The sequence below is a fragment of the Pristiophorus japonicus genome, chromosome 1, assembly GCF_044704955.1.
Source record: "Pristiophorus japonicus isolate sPriJap1 chromosome 1, sPriJap1.hap1, whole genome shotgun sequence".
Lineage (NCBI taxonomy): Eukaryota > Metazoa > Chordata > Chondrichthyes > Pristiophoridae > Pristiophorus > Pristiophorus japonicus.
The window spans coordinates 233,966,313-233,987,012 of NC_091977.1; the positions used below are offsets into that span (position 1 = coordinate 233,966,313).

The following is a 20,700-nucleotide window of genomic DNA, read 5'->3' on the forward strand; positions in this document are numbered from 1 at the left end:
TGCTATTAGGCTGCAGAGTGACTTGGATAGGTTAGGTGAGTGGGCAAATGCATGGCAGATGAAGTATAATGTGGATAAATGTGAGGTTATCCACTTTGGTGGTAAAAACAGAGAGACAGACTATTATCTGAATGGTGACAGATTAGGAAAAGGGAAGGTGCAACGAGACCTGGGTGTCATGGTACATCAGTCATTGAAGGTTGGCATGCAGGTACAGCAGGCGGTTAAGAAAGCAAATGGCATGTTGGCCTTCATAGCGAGGGGATTTGAATACAGGGGCAGGGAGGTGTTGCTACAGTTGTACAGGGCCTTGGTGAGGCCACACCTGGAGTATTGTGTACAGTTTTGGTCTCCTAACTTGAGGAAGGACATTCTTGCTATTGAGGGAGTGCAGCGAAGGTTCACCAGACTGATTCCCGGGATGGCGGGACTGACCTATCAAGAAAGATTGGATCAATTGGGCTTGTATTCACTGGAGTTCAGAAGAATGAGAGGGGACCTCATAGAAACGTTTAAAATTCTGACGGGTTTAGACAGGTTAGATGCAGAAAGAATGTTCCCAATGTTGGGGAAGTCCAGAACCAGGGGTCACAGTCTGAGGATAAGGGGTAAGCCATTTAGGACCGAGATGAGGAGAAACTTCTTCACCCAGAGAGTGGTGAACCTGTGGAATTCTCTACCACAGAAAGTAGTTGAGGCCAATTCACTAAATATATTCAAAAGGGAGTTAGATGAAGTCCTTACTACTCGGGGGATCAAGGGTTATGGCGAGAAAGCAGGAAGGGGGTACTGAAGTTTCATGTTCAGCCATGAACTCATTGAATGGCGGTGCAGGCTAGAAGGGCTGAATGGCCTGCTCCTGCACCTATTTTCTATGTTTCTATGTTTCTATGTTTCCTCCAGCGACTTGAGGTGTCTACTGTACATGGTCCATATCTCTGAGCCATACAGGAGGGAGGGTATTACTACAGCCCTGTAGACCATGAGCTTGGTGGTAGATTTGAGGGCCTCGTCTTCTCACACTCTTTTCCTCAGGCAGCCAAAGGCTGCACTGGCGCAGTAGAGGTGGTGTTGAATCTCCTCATTAATGTCTGCTCTTGTTGATAAGAGGTTCCCGAGGTATAGGATCTTGATGACTTGGGGGCAGTGCTTTGCGACGAGCACAGGCTGATGGAGGATCTTTGTCTTACAGATGTTTAGTGTAAGGCCCATGCTTTCGTACGTCTCAGTAAATACATCGACTGTGTCCTGGAGTTCAGCCTCTGTATGTGAGCAGACGCAGGCGTCATCCGTGTACTGTAGCTCAACGACAGAGGTTGGGGTGGCCTTGGACCTGGCCTGGAGACGGCGAAGGTTGAACAACTTCCCACTGATTCTGTAGTTTAGTTCCACTCCAGCTTGTTAACTGTGAGGTGGAGCATGGCAGTGAGGAAGATTGAGAAGAGGGTTGGGGCGATGACGCAGCCCTGTTTGACCCTGGTCCGGATGTGGATTGGGTCTGTAATGGATCCATTGGTGAGGATCACGGCCTGCATGTCATCGTGAAGCCGGCGGAGGATGGTGACGTACTTTTGGGAGCATCCGAAGCGGAGGAGGACGCTCCATTAAACCCTCACGGCCTCACGGTTAATTGTATCAAAGGCCTTTGTAAGGGCGAAGAAAGCCATGTATATCCGCAGTGTAACTCTGGGAGGAGCACCTCGGCGGAGAAGACGGTTGAGGTGGATTCTAGCAACAACTTTCCCAGTGGCTGATAGGGAGATTCCTCTGCAGTTGCCGCAGTCAGACTTGCCCCTTTTTAAAAGATGGTCACGATCACTGCATCTCTGAGATCTCCCGGCATGCTCTTCTCCCTCCAGATGAGATGAGGTCATGTATCCACGCCAACAGTGCCTCTCCGCCCTACTTTAGGGATTCCATCCGCTCCCGTAGTCTTGTCTTATGGCTTTTCCTACTTCATGCAGTGTTGGGGTTTCACTGAGGTGCTGGCGGGTCGCATGCTGCGGGATGGAGTCCAGAACACTCGAGTCAAAAGCAGAGTCTTGTTTCAGGAGATCTTCGAAGTGCTCCTTCCAGCGGGCCCTGACTGCCTCGGTGTCTTTGATGAGTGTTTCCGCATTCTTGGCCAGCAGTGGGGTGGGGCCTTGGGAGTTTGGACCATAGGTGGCCTTGATTGCGATGAAGAATCCTCACACATCATGGCTATTGTCTATAATGTACTTATGAATGATTCCACGAGGCAATGTGTTGTACTCAAACTGTGGCGACCTTGGTCCTTTATTCCAAACTCCAGAGTGAGGCACAAGCATGGTGTGCAGCCTTTTATACTGGGCCCTGCCACCAGGGCAGGAAACCCCCGGTCTCCACCAGTTGCACCCTCTAGTGGTGCCAGCATGTATATACACAGTGTAAACCTTATTGATAGTACATCAGATAAACAAGTCTCCATCTTATGCAACCACACAGTGACTACACAGAGAGTATATCCATAGTCTGCATATACAACAATGGCTGTCGGTCAGCTGTTGTATCTCCTGTGCTTTCTCCATCCACCACTTATTCTTTAGGTCCCGGGTTTTTTGTTGGACCTCAGCCTTGAGCTGCCTGTAATGTTGCTTTGCTGTTACCGAGTTGGGTTGTTGCTTAAGGGTCAGAAATGCCCTGCGCTAGCAATCTATTAGCTCATGGATCGCCTGATCATTCTCATCAAACCAGTCCTGATGTTTCCTGGTTGAATGACCAAGCATCTCTTCGCAGGCACTGGTTATGGAGGCCTGGAGGGCTGACCAAGCGCTGTGGGCATTCTATGTCTTGGGGTCATCAAGGCACCTGGCCAGTTTAGCTGTGAGGCGCTGACTGTATAGGACTCTCTTAGCTGGGTCTTTAAATGCCCCGGCATTGACTTTTTTGCGGCACTGCTTCTGCTGCCCCCTCCGCTTTGGGGCTATGTTGATGTCAATGATGGATCAGATTAGGCAGTGGTCAATCCAGCAGTCATCAGCTCCTGTCATGGCGTGGGTGATACGCACATCCTTGCGATCCCTGGCTCGGACGATGACATAGTCGAGCAGGTGCCAGCGTTTGGAACAAGGGTGTTGCCTCGATGCCTTGTATTTATCCCTCTGGCAGATCAAGGTGTTGGTGATGAAAAGTTCATGTTCTAGACATTTTGCCAAGAGTAGGGTACCGCTAGAGTTGGCTTTCCCTACCCCCTCTCTATCAACCACGCCTGCCCAGAGGGCTGTGTCTTTGCCGACCCTGGCCTTGAAGTCACCTAGGAGGATCAGTTTGTCGTCCACGGGGACGTGGGACAGGGATGTTTTGAGGTTGGAATAAAAACCCTCTTTGGTCTCATCCATTGCATCGAGTGTTCGCATGCCTCAGTGAAGATGTTGACTATGATTTGGAGATTAGTCTCTGTGCGACCCTCAAAGTACTCTACCTACCCCTTAAACCGTGCCGCAAGGGCCCACTGCCCATCCCCCCGCCCCCCCCACCAACTGCGGCCTACCTTCCAGGCCGACCTCCTCGCTGCCAAGTCCCTCCAGTTGTATCCTCGCTTCTCGCTCCCCACGGATGACTCAGCTGCTCCAACCAACCCCCGGCGATCCCAGCGATGTTTAGCCTTCGACCAGCTTCAAACACAGGTTTGGGTCTACCTCACGCGTGAGTCTTCCCTCCGGGCCTCCATCCATCGGCGAAGTCTGGGCCTCCCTTCCTCCAATGACGTTGTGGTCTCCCTTCATCCATCGACGCTCTGTACTGTAAATTCTGTGTAAAGCACCCCGATTGGACAGTTCCTGGGGGGAACTGAGATGTCATCTCCATATGAGGTCCGAGGTGCTAAGAACTAGCTTCAGACATAACGAATGGCTATTTAGTGACCGATCTAACAGGTCAGCCCCTGGCTTTGACTTTTTAACCTCGACAAGCACTGCCTGTTTTCCTAATGGACTTGCACAATAATCTTCACTCAGTTAAGACACGTAGACCGTCAATTCAAGCGTGCTTGTCTACGCAAATGCAATTGGTGTAAATAAATTAATATGACAAATTTTGTTTTATCAACTGGGTTTCCAAGATATTTACCTATGTTTTGGAGTATCGCATTTCGTGATGTGGATCAAAGCCGGGTAGATAGTTGAGATGCAGATCAGCCATGATCGAATTGAATGGCGAAAGATTCAAGGGGCTGAATGGCCTACTGTGTTCCATAGAAATATGATCACTTCTAATGAACCAAATGATATATCATAGTTAAGCCCTATTAAAACTGGTTCTTATCAAGGCTTCACTTTTCGAGTTTTTAACTTCTCTACTGACTTACAATGCAGCTTCCGAATGATCCATATCAGGTTTGTGAATAAAATCTATTGCAAGGTTTGACTGTACTTTTCAACTTTTATTATTCCATGATCAAATAGAAATCATACAAATTACATTTAAAACTCCTTTTCAATACAACGATCTAAATGGCAATAATTTAATTTGCTTAAAATAAAGCCACAAACAGCTTTATATATGTGTGAATGATACTCAGAACACAATGCCAGATATTTTATTCTTTGATTACACAGCAAATACCAAAATGATCATAGAATGGTCTCCTGTGCTGTATCAATCAGCTCATCGAACCAGTGCCGATTCTTTGAGCTATCCAATTAGTCCCACTCCCCTACTCTTTTCCCCCATTACTCTGCAATTTTTTTTCACCAAGTTTATATCCAACTCCCTTTTGAAAGTTACTATTGAAACTGCTTCCACTGTCCTTTGAGGCAGTGCATTCCAGATCGCAACAACTGTGGGATTAAAAATAAACAGCGGGGAACAGTGCAAAGGATTTTTTTCCAGTAGTAACTTTTGCAACTGGAAAATCTTAAGTGACCTAATGGCAAGGAAACGGTATAGTGACCTTCCACGGCTGGTGGGCACCGCGGGGACTGGAGGGCACAGTCAATACTGGGAATATTATTGAAATTCGTTAAGTTTCCTTTGCTTTTTTTACTCAATTTCTTTAGTTGTGCCCCTCTAAAAGGGGGGCATTTTTGTTTGATGATTTCTCCTTTGCTGTACTTGTAAAAGGCATACTGTATCTCACCGCTTGTAGTGTGCATTACACGGAGAATCCACGTTAAGTTGCTCTCCCCGGAAGAGGGCGAACTTTTCCAATGGTTAAGTTCAATTCTCCACCCGCCCCCGCAAAAAATTAAATTGTTGCCAGATTGTCTTTGCAACTGTTTACATTTGCAGCTGCGATCCTAAATTGTAACGGCCAACATTTCCATTGCAATAAGTTGCCGGGTTTAAGTGCTGCTGCTCAATTGTTGCATGGCCAGTGCGCATGGGGGTGGCGGAAGGGGCAGGTGCCCAGGAGGCGGACGCGGTAGGATGAAGAGTGTGTCTGAGGAGAAGAGCGGCGGGGAGGGGAAGCAATTTGTTGCCGCACTTCCTCCTCAGTCCCTGGTTGGAGAGCTCATTTCCGGTGTCGATACAAAGGGTCTCCGGTGTGATCCGTCCGCCTTCGTATTCCGTTCCGTCCCCGCGGAGAAAATAAAACGCAGCAGCGGTGGCGGCGAGTGATCGAGACGCTGGGTCTTCGTCCCCTCCCACCGCTAGGGGATCACACCGGCGAAACCCGCACGCCATACACATATACACAAGGGGGAAGCGAGTGCGAGTAAAGGCGGGGCTGCTCCTATGGAGGCCGAGGTGCAGGTGGGTGCGGAGCCGGGCCGTTGGTGACCCGCGTGGCGGTTGGTCGCCTGAGGTCGGGGGCTGGGCTGTTGTTGGCGGCTCCCATTTCCCCCCCCTGAGTGAGGCAGGGCCGTCTGGCGTTTACGGGTGATTTGTGGTTGTTTTCTTTGTGTGGCTTGTTTTGTTTTTAGGAGGAGGAGAGCAAGCGGCGGCGAGTCTGCGCAATGCCGGCTGCAGAGCGGGTCCGAGTTTGCGCAGTTCCGTCCGGTCGGCAGCAGCAGAGCGGCGCCGAGTCTGCGCAGTGCCGGCTGCAGAGTGGGTCCGCGCAGTGCCGGCTGCAGAGCGGGTCCGAGTCTGCGCAGTTCTATCGGGTCGGCAGCAGCAGAACGGCGCCGAGTCTGCGCAGTGGTGGCCGGCAACAGAGCGGCTACGAGACAATTGAGCGCACACAACAACAACAACAACAACTTGGATTTATATAGCGCCTTTAACGCAGTATTAAGTCCCAAGGCGCTTCACACGAGTATTGTAATATAAAAACAATTGACACCAAGCCACAGGAGGAGAAATTAGGGCAGATTACCAAAAGCTTGGTCAAAGAGGTAGGTTTTCAGGAGCGGAGGAAAGAGAGGCGGAGATGTTTAGGCAAGGAATTCCAGAACTTGGGGCCTAGACAACAGTAGGCACGGCCACCAGTGGTTGAGCGATGAGATGTTCAAGAGGGCAGAATTAGAGGAGTGCAGACATCTTGGTCTGTTTGGATGGTGGAAGTGGTTTTGGGGGGGCGTGAGGCTGGAGGAGATCACACAGATAGGGAGGAGCGAGAGATTTGAAAATGAAGAGAATTTTGAAATTGAGGTGTTGCTTAACCAAGAACCAGTGTAGATCAGAGAGCACAGGGTGATGGGTGAACGGGACTTGGATACAGGCAGCCGAGTTTTGCATGACCTCAAGTTTACATGGGGTTGAACGTGGAGCCTGGAGTGCGTTGGAATAATTAAGTCTGGAGGTAACAAACACACTGAATTGCACTGGAGCGGGTACAAAGGAGATTTATGAGGATGTTACCAGGAGTGGAGAATTTTAGCTATGAGGACAGATTGAATAGGCTGGGTTTGTTTTTCTTGGAACAGAGAAGGCTGAGGGGAGACCTCATTGAGGTGTATAAAATTATGAGGGGCCTAGATATAGTGAATAGAAAGTGCCAACTTCCTTTAGCAGAGGGGTCAACAACCAGGGGCATAAATTTAAAGTAATTGGTAAAAGGCTTTGAGGGGAAATTTCTTCACCCAGAGGGTTGTTGGGGTCTGGAACTCACTGCCTGAAAAGGTGGTAGAGTCAGAAACCACCGCATTTAAAAAGTACTTGGAGGTGCACTTGAAGTGCTGTAACCCGCAGGGCTACGGACCTCGAGCTGGAAAGTGGGATTAGGCCAGACAGCCTCTTGTTGGCCGGCACGGACACGATGGGCAGAAAAGGCCTCCTGTGCTGTAAATTTCTATGAAACACATGGATGAAGGTTTCAGCAGCGGATGAGCTGAGGCAGGGAATTACTCCCAGTGCCGCAAGTTAGTGAGTACAGAAATAGGAGGATAGAGCAGATGAATACGTGGCTGGAGAGATGGTGCAGGCGGGAGGGCTTTAGTTTCCTGAGTCATTGGGACCGCTTCTGGGGGAAGTGGGACCTGTACAAGCTGGACGGGTTGCATCTCAACAGAGCTAGGACCAGTATCCTCACGGAGGTGGGGTTGCTAGTGCTGTTGGGGAGAGTTTAAACTAGCTTGGCAGGGGGATGGGAACCTGAAACTAGATTCAGTAGGGAGGGGAGTAAAGCTGGAATTCGAAAGCAAAAATAAAGAAAGTGAGTTTGAAGGAGAGAGGAAACAAGTAGGAAAAAAGGGTAAAAAAAAACAAACTTAAAGGCACTTTGTCTAAATGCATGTAGCATTTGTAACAGGATAGATGAGTTGACGGCACAAATTGAGGCAAATGGGTATGATCTAATAGCCATTACAGAGACGTGGTTGCAAGGTGACCAGGACTGGGAATTAAATATTAAGGGGTGCTTGACAATCCGAAAGGACAGACAGAAAGGAAAAGGAGGTGGGGTACCTCTACTAGTAAAGGATGGAATCACTGCAATAGTAAGAAACAATATTGGCTCAAATGATAAGGGTGTTGAAACTGTTTGGGTGGAGATAAGGAACAATAAGGGGAAAAAGTCACTAATGGGCATAGTCTATAGGCCCCCTAACAGTAGCAACTCTGTTGGTCGGAGCATAAACCAGGAAATAGCGGAGGCTTGTAAAAAGGGAACAGCAATAGTCATGGGTGATTTTAACCTCCATATTGATTGGACAAATAAAATTGGTCAGGGTAGCCTTGAGGCAGAGTTCATAGAGTGTGTAAGGGGAGGATTAATTGAGCAGTACTTAACAGAACCAACCAGGGGGCAGGCTACCTTGGATCTGGACCTGTGTAATGAGACAGGATTAATATACAATCTCCTAGTAAAGGATCCCCTCGGAATGAGTGATCATAGCATGGTTGAATTTCAAATTCAGATGGAGGGTGAGAAAGTTGGATCTCAAACCAGCGTACTAAATAAAGGAGTCTATGAAGGTATGAGGGCAGAGTTAGGTAAAGTGGACTGGGAAAATAGATTAGTGTAGGACGGTTGATGAATAGTGGTGTACATTTAAGGAGATATTTCACAACTCTCAAGAAAAATATATTCCAGTGAGGAGGAAAGGGTGTAAGAGAAAAGATAGGCATCCGTGGCTAACTAAAGAAACAAAGGATGGTATCCAATTAAAAACAAAGGCATACAAAGTGGCCAAAACTAGTGGGAGGACAGAAGACTGGGAAGCTTTTAAAAGCCAGTAAAGAATGACTAAAAAAATGATTTAAGAAAGGGAAGATAGACTATGAAAGTAAACTAGCGCAAAAGATAAAAACAGATAGCAAGAGTTTCTATAGGCATATAAAAAGGAAATGGGTGGCTAAATTAAATGTTGGTCCTTTAGCGGACAAGACCAGGGAATTAGTAATGGGGAACATGGAGATGGCGGAAACTCTGAACAACTATTTTGTATCAGTCTTTAAGGTAGAGGACACTAACAATATTCCGACAGTGGATAGTCTAGGGGCTATGGGGCAGAGGAACTTGACACAATCACAATCACTAAGGAGGTGGTACTCAGTAAGATAATGGGACTAAATGCAGGTAAATTCCTTGGACCTGATGGCTTGCATCCTAGGGTCTTAAGAGAAGTAGCGGCAGGGATTGTGGATGCATTGGTTGCTTTTAATCAAAATTCCCTTGATTCTGGGGAGGTCCCAGCAGATTGAAAAACTGCAAATGCAACGCCCCTATTTAAAAAAGGAGGCAGACAAAAAGCAGGAAACTATAGACCAATTAGCCTAACATCTGTGGTTGGGAAAATGTTGCAGTCCATTATTCAAGAAGCAGTAGCAGGACATTTGGAAAAGCATAATTAAGTTAGGCAGAGTCAGCATGAATTTATGAAGGGGAAGTCATGTTTGACAAATTTGCTGGAATTCTTTGAGGATGTAACGAACAGGGTGGATAAAGGGGAACCAGTGGATGTGGTGTATTTGGACTTCCAGAAGGCATTTGACAAGGTGCGACCTAAAAGGTTACTGCACAAGATAAAAATTCACGGGGTTGGGGTAATATATTAGCATGGATAGAGGATTGGCGAACTAACAGAGAGTCAGGATAAATGATTCATTCTCTGGTTGGCAACTAGTAACTAGTAGGGTGCCGCAGGGATCAGTGCTGAGATCCCAACTATTTACAATCTATATTAACGAATTGGAAGAAGGGACTGAGTGAAACTTAGCCAATTTTGCTGACAATACAAAAATGGGAGGAAAAGCAATGTGTGAGGAGGGGACACAAAATCTGCAAAAGGACAGACAGACTAAGTGAGTGGGCAAAAATTTGGCCGATGGAGTATAATGTTAGAAAGTGTGAGGTCATGCACTTTGGCAGAAAAAAATCAAAGAGCAAATTATTATTTAAATGGAGAAAGATTGCAAAGTGCCGCAGTACAGTGGGACCTGGGGGTACTTGTGCATGAAACACAAAAGGATAGTATGCAGATACAGCAAGTGATCAGGAAGGCCAACGGTATCTTGGCCTTTATTGCAAAGGGGATGGAGTATAAAATCAGGGAAGTCTTACTATAGCTATATAAGGTATTGGTGAGGCAACACCTGGAATACTGCGTGCAGTTTTGGTTTCCATATTTACGAAAGGATATATTTGCTTTGGAGGTAGTTCACTGAAACATAGAAATTAGGTGCAGGAGTAGGCCATTCAATAAGATTATGGCTGATCATTCACCTCAGTACCCCTTTCCTGCTTTCTCTCCATACCCCTTGATCCCTTTAGCCGTAAGGGCTATATCTAACTCCCTTTTGAATATATCTAACGAACTGGCCTCAACAACTTTCTGCGGTAGAGAATTCCACAGGTTAACAACTCTCTGAGTGAAGAAGTTTCTCTTCATCTCAGTCCTAAATGGCTAACCCCTTATTCTTAGACTGTGACCCCTGGTTCTGGACTTCCCCAGTATCGGAACATTCTTCCTGCCTCTAACCTGTCCAATCCCGTCAGAATTTTATATGTCATCCTTCTAAACTCCAGTGAATACAGGCCCAGTCGATCCTGTCTCTCCTCATATGTCAGTCCTGCCATTCTGGGAATCAGTCTGGTAAACCTTCGTTGCACTCCCTCAATAGCAAGAACGCCTTTCCTCAGATTAGGAGACCAAAACTGAACACAATATTCCAGGTGAGGCCTCACCAAGGCCCCGTACAACTGCAGTAAGACCTCCCTGCTCCTATACTCAAATCCCCGAGCTATGAAGGCCATCATGCCATTTGCTGCCTTCACCGCCTGAGAAGGTTCACTAGGTTGTTTCTGGGGATGAGAGGGTTGACTTAAGAGGAAAGGTTGAGTAGGTTGGGCCTCTACTCATTGGAATTCAAAAGAATGAGAGGTGATCTTATCGAAATGTATAAGATTATGAGGCGGCTTGACAATGTGGATGCAGAGAGGATGTTTCCACTGATGGGGGAGACTAGAACTAGAGGGCACGATCTTAGAATAAGGGGCCGCCCATTTAAAACTGAGATGCGGTGAAATTTCTACTCGGGGGGGGTTGTAAATCTCTGGAATTCACTGCCTCAGAGAGCTGTGGAAGCTGGGACATTGAATAAATTTAAGACAGAAATAAACAGTTTCTTAAACGATAATGGGATAAGGGGTTATGGGGAGCGGGCGGGGAAGTGGAGCTGAGTCCATGATCAGATCAGCCATGATCTTATTGAATGGCGGAGCAGGCTCGAGGGGCCGTATGGCTTACTCCTGTTCCTATTTCTTATGTTCTTATGTATGTTACGGAGGTGGAATTCGGCGGTCTTAGTTATGCCACAGATATGTGGTCAGAGGATCATTTCAGGGTCAAGTATGACAGCAAGGTTGCAAACAACGTGGTTCAGCCTCAGACAGATGCTAGGGAGAGGGATGGGGTCAGTGGTTCGGGAACAGAGTTTGTGGCGGGGACCGAAAACAATGGCTTCGATTTTCCCAATGTTTAATTGGAGAAAATTTTTGCTCATCCAGAACTAGATGTAGGACAAACAGTCTGACAATTTAGAGACTATGGAGGGGTCGAGAGAAATGGTGGTGAGGTACAGCTGGGTGTACATGTGGAAACTGACTCTGTGTTTTTGGATGATATCGCTAAGGGCCAGCATGTAGATGAGAAATAGAAGGGGGCCAAGGACAGACCCATGGGGGGAGGTAATGATGCAGGAGCGGGAAGAAAAGCCATTGCAGCTGATTCTCTGGCTATGATTCGATAGATAAGAATGGAATCAGGTGAGTGCAGTCCCACCCAGCTGAACAACAGTGGAAAAGCGTTGGAGAAGAAGGGAGTGATCAAATGTGTCAAAGCCTGTAGAAAGGTCAAGAAGGACAAGGAGGGATAGTTTTACTTTGTTACAGATGAGTGCCGTTTCAATTCTGTGGCAGCAACGGAAACCTGATGGGAGGGATTCAAATATGGAGTTGCGGGAAAGATGGGCATGGATTTGGGAGGCGACAACACGTTCAAGGACTTTGGAGAGGAAAGGGAAGTTGGAAATGGGGCGCTAGTTTGCAAGGACGGAGGAGTCAAGGGTTGGTTGTTTGAGGAGAGGGATGGTAGATTTGAAGGAGAGAGGTACAGTACCTGAGGAGAGAGAACAGTTAATATCAGCTAACATGGGAGCCAGAAAAGGAAGTTTGGTGGTGAGTAGTTTGGTGGGAATAGGGTCAAGAGAGCAGGAAGTGGGTCTCGTGGACAAGGTGAGTGCAGAGAAGGGAGATCGGAGATAAATCAGAGACAGATGTGAGTTCAGGGCTAGGGCAGGGAGGAACCTTAGAGGAAGATTGGCCCAGTGGGCTAGGGGAAGGAAGGGAATGGCAGAGGTGGCTGAACTGATGCTCTCAATCTCAGAGACAAAGAAGTCCGTGAGCTGCTCCTCTCTTGTTTTCGGAGGTGAGGGTGGAGGAGACGGGAGAGGGATTTACGATGGAGTTTAGAAGCCGGGGTTTATCTTTGCATTCCCAGAATGATTCTGGAATAGTGAGCAATTTTGGCAGATGAGAGCAGGATCCAATAATGTTTGATGTGGTTCAGCCAGATCTGGTGGTGAATGGCTAAACCAGTTGTCCTTCATATTCATTCAAATCTGCAACCCTTGGACTTAAGGCAGCGAAGATGATGGCCGTACCAGGGGGAACGGCCAGGGTGAGAGAGAGTAATTGCACGCGCGCGCACACGCACACACCCTGGAGCAGATAGACGCACGCGGAATACAGAACCCCCACATACCTGGAGCATGCACACACGTCCGTAACGCGTATACACATACACACCTGGAGTGTGCACAATGTGCACAACACAATCGCACAACTAGATCAAATATGCGTGTATTTGTGTATATGTAACTAGATCATTGTGCATAACTGAGTAGAGCGCTTGCTTTGGGAGTCTCGTGTCTGGCCTGCGCAGCGGAGCTGATCAAGTGTGGTCAGTGCTTCAATGCTGGGGATGTTGGCCTGGTCGAGGACGCTAATGTTGGTGTATCTGTCCTTCCACCTTCACGGCAAATGAATCAAAGGTGGGCAGAGGAAACGTTACAGGGACACCCTGAAAGCCTCCCTGAAAAAGTGCAACATCCCCTTTGATACCTGGGAGACCCTGGCCAAAGAGCGCCCTAAGTGGAGGGTGCAACCGGGAGGGCGCTGAGCACCTCAAGTCTCATCGCCGAGAGCATGCAGAAATCACACGCAGGCAGCGGAAAGAGCGTGCAGCAAACCTGTCCCACCCATCCTTTCCCTAAACGACTATCTGTCCCACCTGTGACGGGGACTGTGGCTCTCGTATTGGACTGTTCAGCCACCTAAGGACTCATTTTTAAGAGTGGAAGCAAGTCTTCCTTGATTCCGAGGGACTGCCTATGATGATGATGTGCACAATCCAGTTGTGTGTAGGTATATAAATATATAAAAGCAGATAGCACTTGTGTGTCTTCGTGCACACAACTGGCTCCTACTTGTATCTGTTTGTAATCAGGTCACAAGAGCATGTGTTAATGTTTATATGCATCTGGATCATCTCTGTGCTTGTGTGTGTGTGCAAATGCATCACATTCAGACAGCCTGATTTTGTGTGTTTTGCATGTGCTCAATGTGATTGCACTCCTTCGGTGCACATACATCTAATTGGATTGTACCTGTACTGATTTGTGTGCATGCGCACTATATGTGATTTGACTTCTCTCTTCCTTCACACGTGCATAATATATGCAATGCTCTGTTTCTCTCATGCTCAAAACAGTGATTACCACCCGATCTCACACATCTTAGGCAGTCCCTCGGAGCTGAGGATGACTAGCATCCACACTAACAATGAGTTCTCAGGTGACCGATGAGTCCAATGTGGGACCTGCAGTCTCTGTCACAGGTGGTTGAAGGGACGGTTGGGTGGGGTGCTTGGATTCAAGGAGGCATTGAGGGTGTCCTTGAAGCGTTTCCTCTGACCCGTGTCGGAGCTCTGAGTAGAGCGGCTGTTTTGGGAGTCTCGTATCGGGCATGCGGACGATGTGGCCCATCCATCAGAGCTGATTGAGCGTGGTCAGTGCTTCGATGCTAGGGGTTGTTGGCCTGAACAAGAACACTGACGGTGCACCTATCCTGTCAATGGATTTGCAGGATCTTGCGGAGGCAGTGCTAGTGGTACTTTTCCAGTGCTTTGAGGTGCCTGCTGTACATGGTCCATGTCTCTGAAGCATATAGGAGGGCGGGTATCACTGCTGCTCTGTAGACCATGAGCTTGGTGTCAGGTTTGAGATCCTGGTCTTCAAATACTCTCTCCCTCAGGTGACAGAAGGCTGCACTGGCACACTGAAGGTGGTGTTGGACTTCGTCATTGATGTTTGCCCTTGTTGACAATAGGCTCCCGAGGTATGGAAAATAATCCACATTGTCCAACGCCTCGTCATGGATTTTGATAAGTGGTGGGGGTAGCAGGTTGGTAGAGGACCTTTGTCTTACGGATGTTTAATGTAAGGCCATGCTCTCACTGTGAAGGTGTTGTCAATGGTTTGGAGTTCGACCTCCAAATGTGCGCTGACGCAAGTGTCGCCTTCATGCTGTAATTCAATGACGAGGATGGGACAACCTTGGATGCGGACTGGAGGCGACGGAGGTTGAACAGTTTCCCCTTTGTTCTGTAGATTAGCTCCAATCCAGCAGGGAGCTTACTGAGGGTGAGATGGAGCATTGCGGCAAGAAAGATCGAGAAGAGCATTGGTGTGATGACACAGCCTTGCTTGACCTCGGTCCGTACGTGAATTGGGTCTGTGGTGGATCCATTGGTCAAGATCGTGGCTTGCATGTTATCGTGGAGCAGGCTAAGAATGGTGACAAACTTTTGAGGGCAGCCGAATTTGAGGAGGACACTCCATAATCCCTCACGGTTGACAGTGTCGAAGGCCTTTGTGAGGTTAAAGAAGGCCATGTACAGCAGTTGGAGCTGTTCTCTGCATTTGTCTTATATTTTACGCGCGGTGAAGATCATGTCCATTGTGCCCTTAAGTGGGCGGAATCCGCATTGCAACTCTGGGAGGAGCCCTTCAGCCACTGGGAGGAGACAATTGAGGAGGATTCTTGCGGTGATTTCCCCTGTGGCAGACAATAGGAAAATTTCTCTAATTACCGCAATCGGACTTGTCACCTTTCTTGAAGATGGTTGCGATTACGGCGTCTCTCAGATCCCCTGGCATGCCTTGTCATGTATTCAACTGTCAATTGTAACCCATGTATAAACTGACCTAAGTTGTACACAGTGAGAACATTGACCACTAGGTGGTGAACTTGTGGGAGACACTCCGAACCTGGACTCTCAGGTATAAAAGGGAAAGCTCCACCTACCTTCATCACTTCAGTGCTGGCTAATAAAGGTTACTAGTCACAGAGTGACCTTCTCTCAAGTATGGGCCTCGTGTGCATTTATACTGTATAGTAAGGACATAGTGGCGACGAGAAACTGGGATCTAAACCACGCGAGCATGGCCACAAGCAGCACAGACGAAAGGTACTGTGTTGGTGATGATTGGGCTGATTTTATTGAGACTACAGCAAAGTTTCGTCACCAAGGAATGGTTGGGACAGGATTCGGCCGACAAACGCAGGGCTCATCTCCTGACGGTTTGTGGATCCAGGACCTACTCCCTGATGAAGGACCTTCTAGCGCCAGAGAAGCCGGCGGACAAAACTTTTGAAACACTCAGTAAGTTGATCGGGGAACACTTTAAACCGGCAAGCAGCATGCACATAGCGAGACACCGGTTTTACACGCACCGGCGGCGAGAAGGGCAAAGCATTCCAGACTTCGTGGCAGACCTCCGGCGACTGGCGAGCCTATGTAAGTTCCCAGATGCATGCAGAGCGGAGATGCTGCGAGACTTTTTTTATTGAGGGCATCGGGCATGCTGGGGTTTTCAGGAAACTGATTGAGACCAAAGACTTGACCTTGGAAACGGTGGCTTTGATGGCCAAGACATTTATCTCTGGGGAGGAAGAGACCAGAATGAGGTTTGACAAAAATCTTGGCTTAAATGCAGCAAATGGACAGGGAGTCAACATTGTTAACGTGGGACACACTTCTCCAGGCAGGCAGGGGCAATCGTACATGCCCGAGCATGTAGTCGAACCCAAAGGGGGAATTCAACAGAGACAATGGCTATCTGAACGGCGATTCATACCATCGCAAAGGACAATGCGGCCAGTAATGGGGCCATCAACACCTGTCAATGGTGCGCTTAAGGACAGTTTCAGAGACGATCGACTGGTAATGGACCTTTTGTTTCCAACAACGGCTCATGCTGGAGGTGTGGAGGCAAACACCCAGCCAGAGCTTGCAGGTATCAGCAATATACCTGCAGAAACTGCAACATCAGCGGTCACTTGGTGCGTATGTGCAGGAAGCCTGCAGCCAGGTTGATGTACGAGGAGGACGGGCCTGATGTAAGCCCTACGAGGCCAAATGAATACTGGGGGAAATCGCTGGAAGCTGAAGTTGTGAGTTCATGTGGAGCACATATACAGTTCATACACCAGGACGCCACCGATAATGATGATAGTGCTCCTCAATGGCATCCCAGTATCAATGGAGCTAGACACGGGTCAGCCAGTCCCTGATGAGTATCAAACAGTTCGACAAGTTGTGGGCGTTCAAGGCCAGGAGACCAAAATTATTGCCGATTGACGCACAGCTACGGACATATACAAAGGAGATGATTCCGGTGCTAGGCAGCACCACGGTAGTCGTGACTCACAAAGATTCAGAGAACAGATTTCCACTCTGCATTGTCCCGGGGGATGGTCCCGCACTGCTGGGGAGGAGTTGGCTTGCTGCCATGAACTGGAAATGGGGCGATGTCAATGCAATTTCTTCTGTGGAGCGAGTATCATGCTCACAGGTCCTGGACAAATTTGACTCATTATTTCAACCCGGTATCGGCACTTTCATGGGGATCAAGGTAGTGATTCACATAAACCCGGATGCCAGGCCAGTACACCACAAGGCCAGAGCGGTGCCGTACGTGATGCGGGAAAATATCTAAGGCAAATTGGACCGCCTGCTGAGGGAAGGCATCATCTCGCCAGTCGAATTCAGTGACTGGGCAAGCCCGATGGTGCCGGTGCTCAAGGCGGATGGGTCGGTCAGGATATTTGGTGATTACAAGGCCATTATCAATCTGGTTGTCACTGCAAGACCAGTACCTGCTACCGAGAGCGGAGGACCTCTTTGCGACGCTATCCGGTGGCAAATTTTTTTCAAAATTGGACCTGACCTCAGCTTTCATGACCCAGGAGCTGGCAAGTGAGTCGAAGAAACTGACCACCATCACGACACACAAGGGGTTGTTTGAGTACAACAGATGTCCGTTCGGGATTCGCTCGGCCGCCGCGATCTTTCAACGAAATATGGAAAGCCTCTTCCAAGTCGATTCCAGGGACGGTGGTTTTTCAAGACGACATCCTCATCACGGGTTGCGATACTGAAGAACACCTCCACAACCTGGAGGAGGTGCTACGCATACTGGACTGGGTAGGTCTGCGGCTGAAAAAGGCGAAGTGCGTCTTCCTAGCTCCAGAGGTAGAATTCCTGGGGATGAGGGAAGCAGCAGACGGGATTAGACCTACTGCGTCCAAAACGGAAGCGATCCAGAGAGCACCCAGACCCCGTAACACGACGGAGCTGCGTTCGTTCCTGGGGCTGCTGAACTATTTTGGTAACTTTGTTCCCAAATTGAGCACGCTGTTAGAGCCGCTACACGTGCTCCTACGCAAAGGTCGCGATTGGGTCTGGGGGGACAGCCAGGAAAGGGCTTTTGATAGAGCATGCAATTTGTTATGCTCCAATAATCTGTTAATGCTATATGACCCATGTAAGAAACTTGTTTTAACGTGCGATGCATCGTCCTATGGGGTTGGGTGTGTGTTGCAGCATGTTAATGCCAAGGGTCTGTTACAGCCAGTAGCTTATGCCTCTAGAAGTCTGTCCCAGGCAGAAAGGGGCTACGGGATGATAGAAAAGGAAGCGCTTTCATGTGTCTATACAGTTTAAAAAAAAAATGCACCAGTACCTGTTTGGCAGGAAATTTGAGCTGGAGACAGATCACAAATCCCTGACGTCCCTTTGGACCGACAACAAAGCCATAAATGCAAATGCATCAGCCCGCATACAGAGGTGGGCACTCACGTTGGCCGCCTATGACTACACAATTCGGCTCAGACCGGGCACTGAAAACTGTGCCGATGCACTCAGCAGGCTCCCACTAGCCACCACCGAGGGGGCAACCGAGCATGCTGCTGAGATGGTCATGGCTGACAAAGCTTTCGAAAGCGAAGGCTCGCCCGTGACAGCCCGTCAGATCAAAGTCTGGACAAATAGAGACCCGCTACTGTCTTTAGTCAAAAAATGTGTCCTGAATGGGGACTGGGCAGCCATGTACGGGGCATGCCCTGAGGAATTTAAACCATTTCACAGGCGCAAGGATGAACTCTCGATTCAGGCCGATTGCCTACTATGGGGAAACTGAGTAGTCATGCCCCAGATGGGCAGAGAGGTGTTCATCAGAGAACTCCACAATGAGCACCCGTGCATTGTCATACGTTTGGTGGCCAGGGATAGATGCAGACCTGGAACTTTGTGTTCGCAGGTGCAACACTTGTGCCCAGCTGGGCAATGCGCCCAGGGAAGCCCCCTTTAGCCCCTGGTCCTGGCCCGCCAAGCCATGGTCACGCATCCATGTGGACTACGCAGGTCCTTTCATGGGCGAAATGTTTTTGGTTGTAGTAGACGCCTACTCCAAATGGATCGAGTGTGACATTCTTAATTCAAGCACATCCTCTGCCAAGGTAGAAAGTCTACGGACAATGTTCGCCGCCCATAGTCTACCGGACGTCTTGGTCAGCAACAATGGCCCGTGCTTTATAAGCATTAAATTCCAGGACTTCATGGCAGGAAATGGTATTGACCATGTCAGAACGGCACCGTTCAAGCCGGCCTCAAACGGCCAGGTGGAACGAGCAGTGCAGATAATCAAACAGGGGATGCTCAGAATCCAAGGGGGTTCCCTACAAAGCTGCTTATCACGCCTCCTGTTGGCCAATAGATCCCGATCACACACTCACTCACAGGAGTTCCACCCGCAGGGCTGCTAATGAAAAGGACGCTCAAAACCAGGTTATCCCTTATACACCCCACCATGAAAGAAATTGTTGAGAGCAGGCGCCAGTCACAATGTGACTACCATGACTGGAATGCGAGGGCGCGATGTATTGATGTCAATGACCCTGTCTTTGTCCTCAACTACGCTGCAGGGCCCAAATGGCTTGCAGGCACTGTGATTGCCAAAGACGGGAATAGGATTCTGGTAGTTAAACGTAACAATGGACAAATCTGCGGCAAACACGTGGATCAAACAAAAATGAGGTTCAGCAATCCCATAGAAGAAGCAGAGGAAGAACACGATGTAGAGTTCACTCCACCACAGGTGACCGAACACCGGAACCAAGTGGAGGAGAGCCCAGTCACTGTGGGCAGTCCGGACAGGCCTGAGGCACCGCGAACAACAGACACTCAGGCCAGTGCCCAACAACCGGAGCCCCAACTCAGGCGCTCCTACAAGGGAGCGTAAACCACCAGAGAGATTTAACCTGTGATCCCAATAAGACTTTGTGGGGGGAGATGATGTCATGTATTCAACTGTCATTGTAACCCATGTTTAAACTGACCTAAGTTGTACAACGTGAGAACATTAACCACTAGGTGGTGAACTTGTGGGAGACACTCCTAACCTGGACTCTCAGGTATAAAAGGGGAAGCTCCACCCACCTTCATCACTTCAGTCCTGGCTAATAAAGGTTACTGGTCACAGAATGACCTTCTCTCAAGTATGTGCTCGTGTGCATTTATACTGTATAGTAAGGACATATTACTTTCCTCCTTTCAAATAAGAGAAATGAGTTTATGTATTCGCGCCAATAGTGCTTCTCTGCCATGCTTCAGTGCTTCAGCGCTGATTCCATCTGCTGCTGTGAGGCCTTGTTCTTCAGTAGTCGGAGGCCTTTTCAAACTCATGCCAGGCTGGGGTTGTGCGGAGGTGGTGGCAGGTAGCATGCTGCGGGATGGAGTCGAGGACACTTGCGTCAGAGTCTTGGTTAAGGAGCTCTTCGAAGTGCTCCTTCCAGTGGCCACTGACTGCCTTTCTGTCCTTGATGAGTACCTCTCCGATCTTGGCCTGCAGTGGGGTAGGACCTTGGGTGCTTGGACCGAAGATGGTCTTGACTGTGCTAAAGAATCCATATTTAAAGGATTGACGGTGGATAGGCAATGGCAAACATTTAAAGGTCACATGGATGAACTTCAACAATTGTACATCCCTGTTTGGAGTAAAAATAAAACGGGGAAGGTGGCTGAACTGTGGCTAACCAGGGAAATTAAGGATAGTGTTAAATCCAAGGAAGAGGCATATAAATTGACCAGAAAAAGCAGCGAATCTGAGGACTGGGAGAAATTTATAATTCAGCAGAGGAGGACAAAGGGTTTAAATAGAAGGGTGAAAATAGAGTATGAGAGGAAGCTTGCCGAGAACATAAAAACTGACTGTAAAAGCTTCTATAGATATGTGAAAAGAAAACGATTAGTGAAGACAAACTTGGGTCCCTTGCAGTCAGATTCAGGTGAATTTATAATGGGGAACAAAGAAATGGCAGACCAGTTGAACAAATACTTTGGTTCTGCCTTCACGAAGGAAGACACAAATAACCTTCCGGAAGTACTCGGGGACCGAGGGTCGAATGAGAAGGAGGATATCCTTATTAGGTGGAAATTGTATTAGGAAAATTGATGG

General features: G+C 48.4%; 1 protein-coding gene across 5 annotated transcripts in view; it reads left to right on the top strand.

Moving 5' to 3' along the window:
* Positions 1–5,458: 5,458 nt before the first annotated feature.
* LOC139269157 (uncharacterized protein KIAA1958) overlaps positions 5,459–20,700 on the top strand; it is a 140,609-nt gene continuing 125,367 nt past the window's right edge. For 4 of the 5 annotated variants that reach the window (XM_070888275.1, XM_070888273.1, XM_070888267.1 and 1 more), the window contains exon 1: positions 5,459–5,715. The gene's annotated coding sequence lies outside the window, so the exon portion shown is untranslated. The remainder of the gene's footprint in view (positions 5,716–20,700) is intronic. The other variant, XM_070888278.1, reaches the window with a different exon arrangement.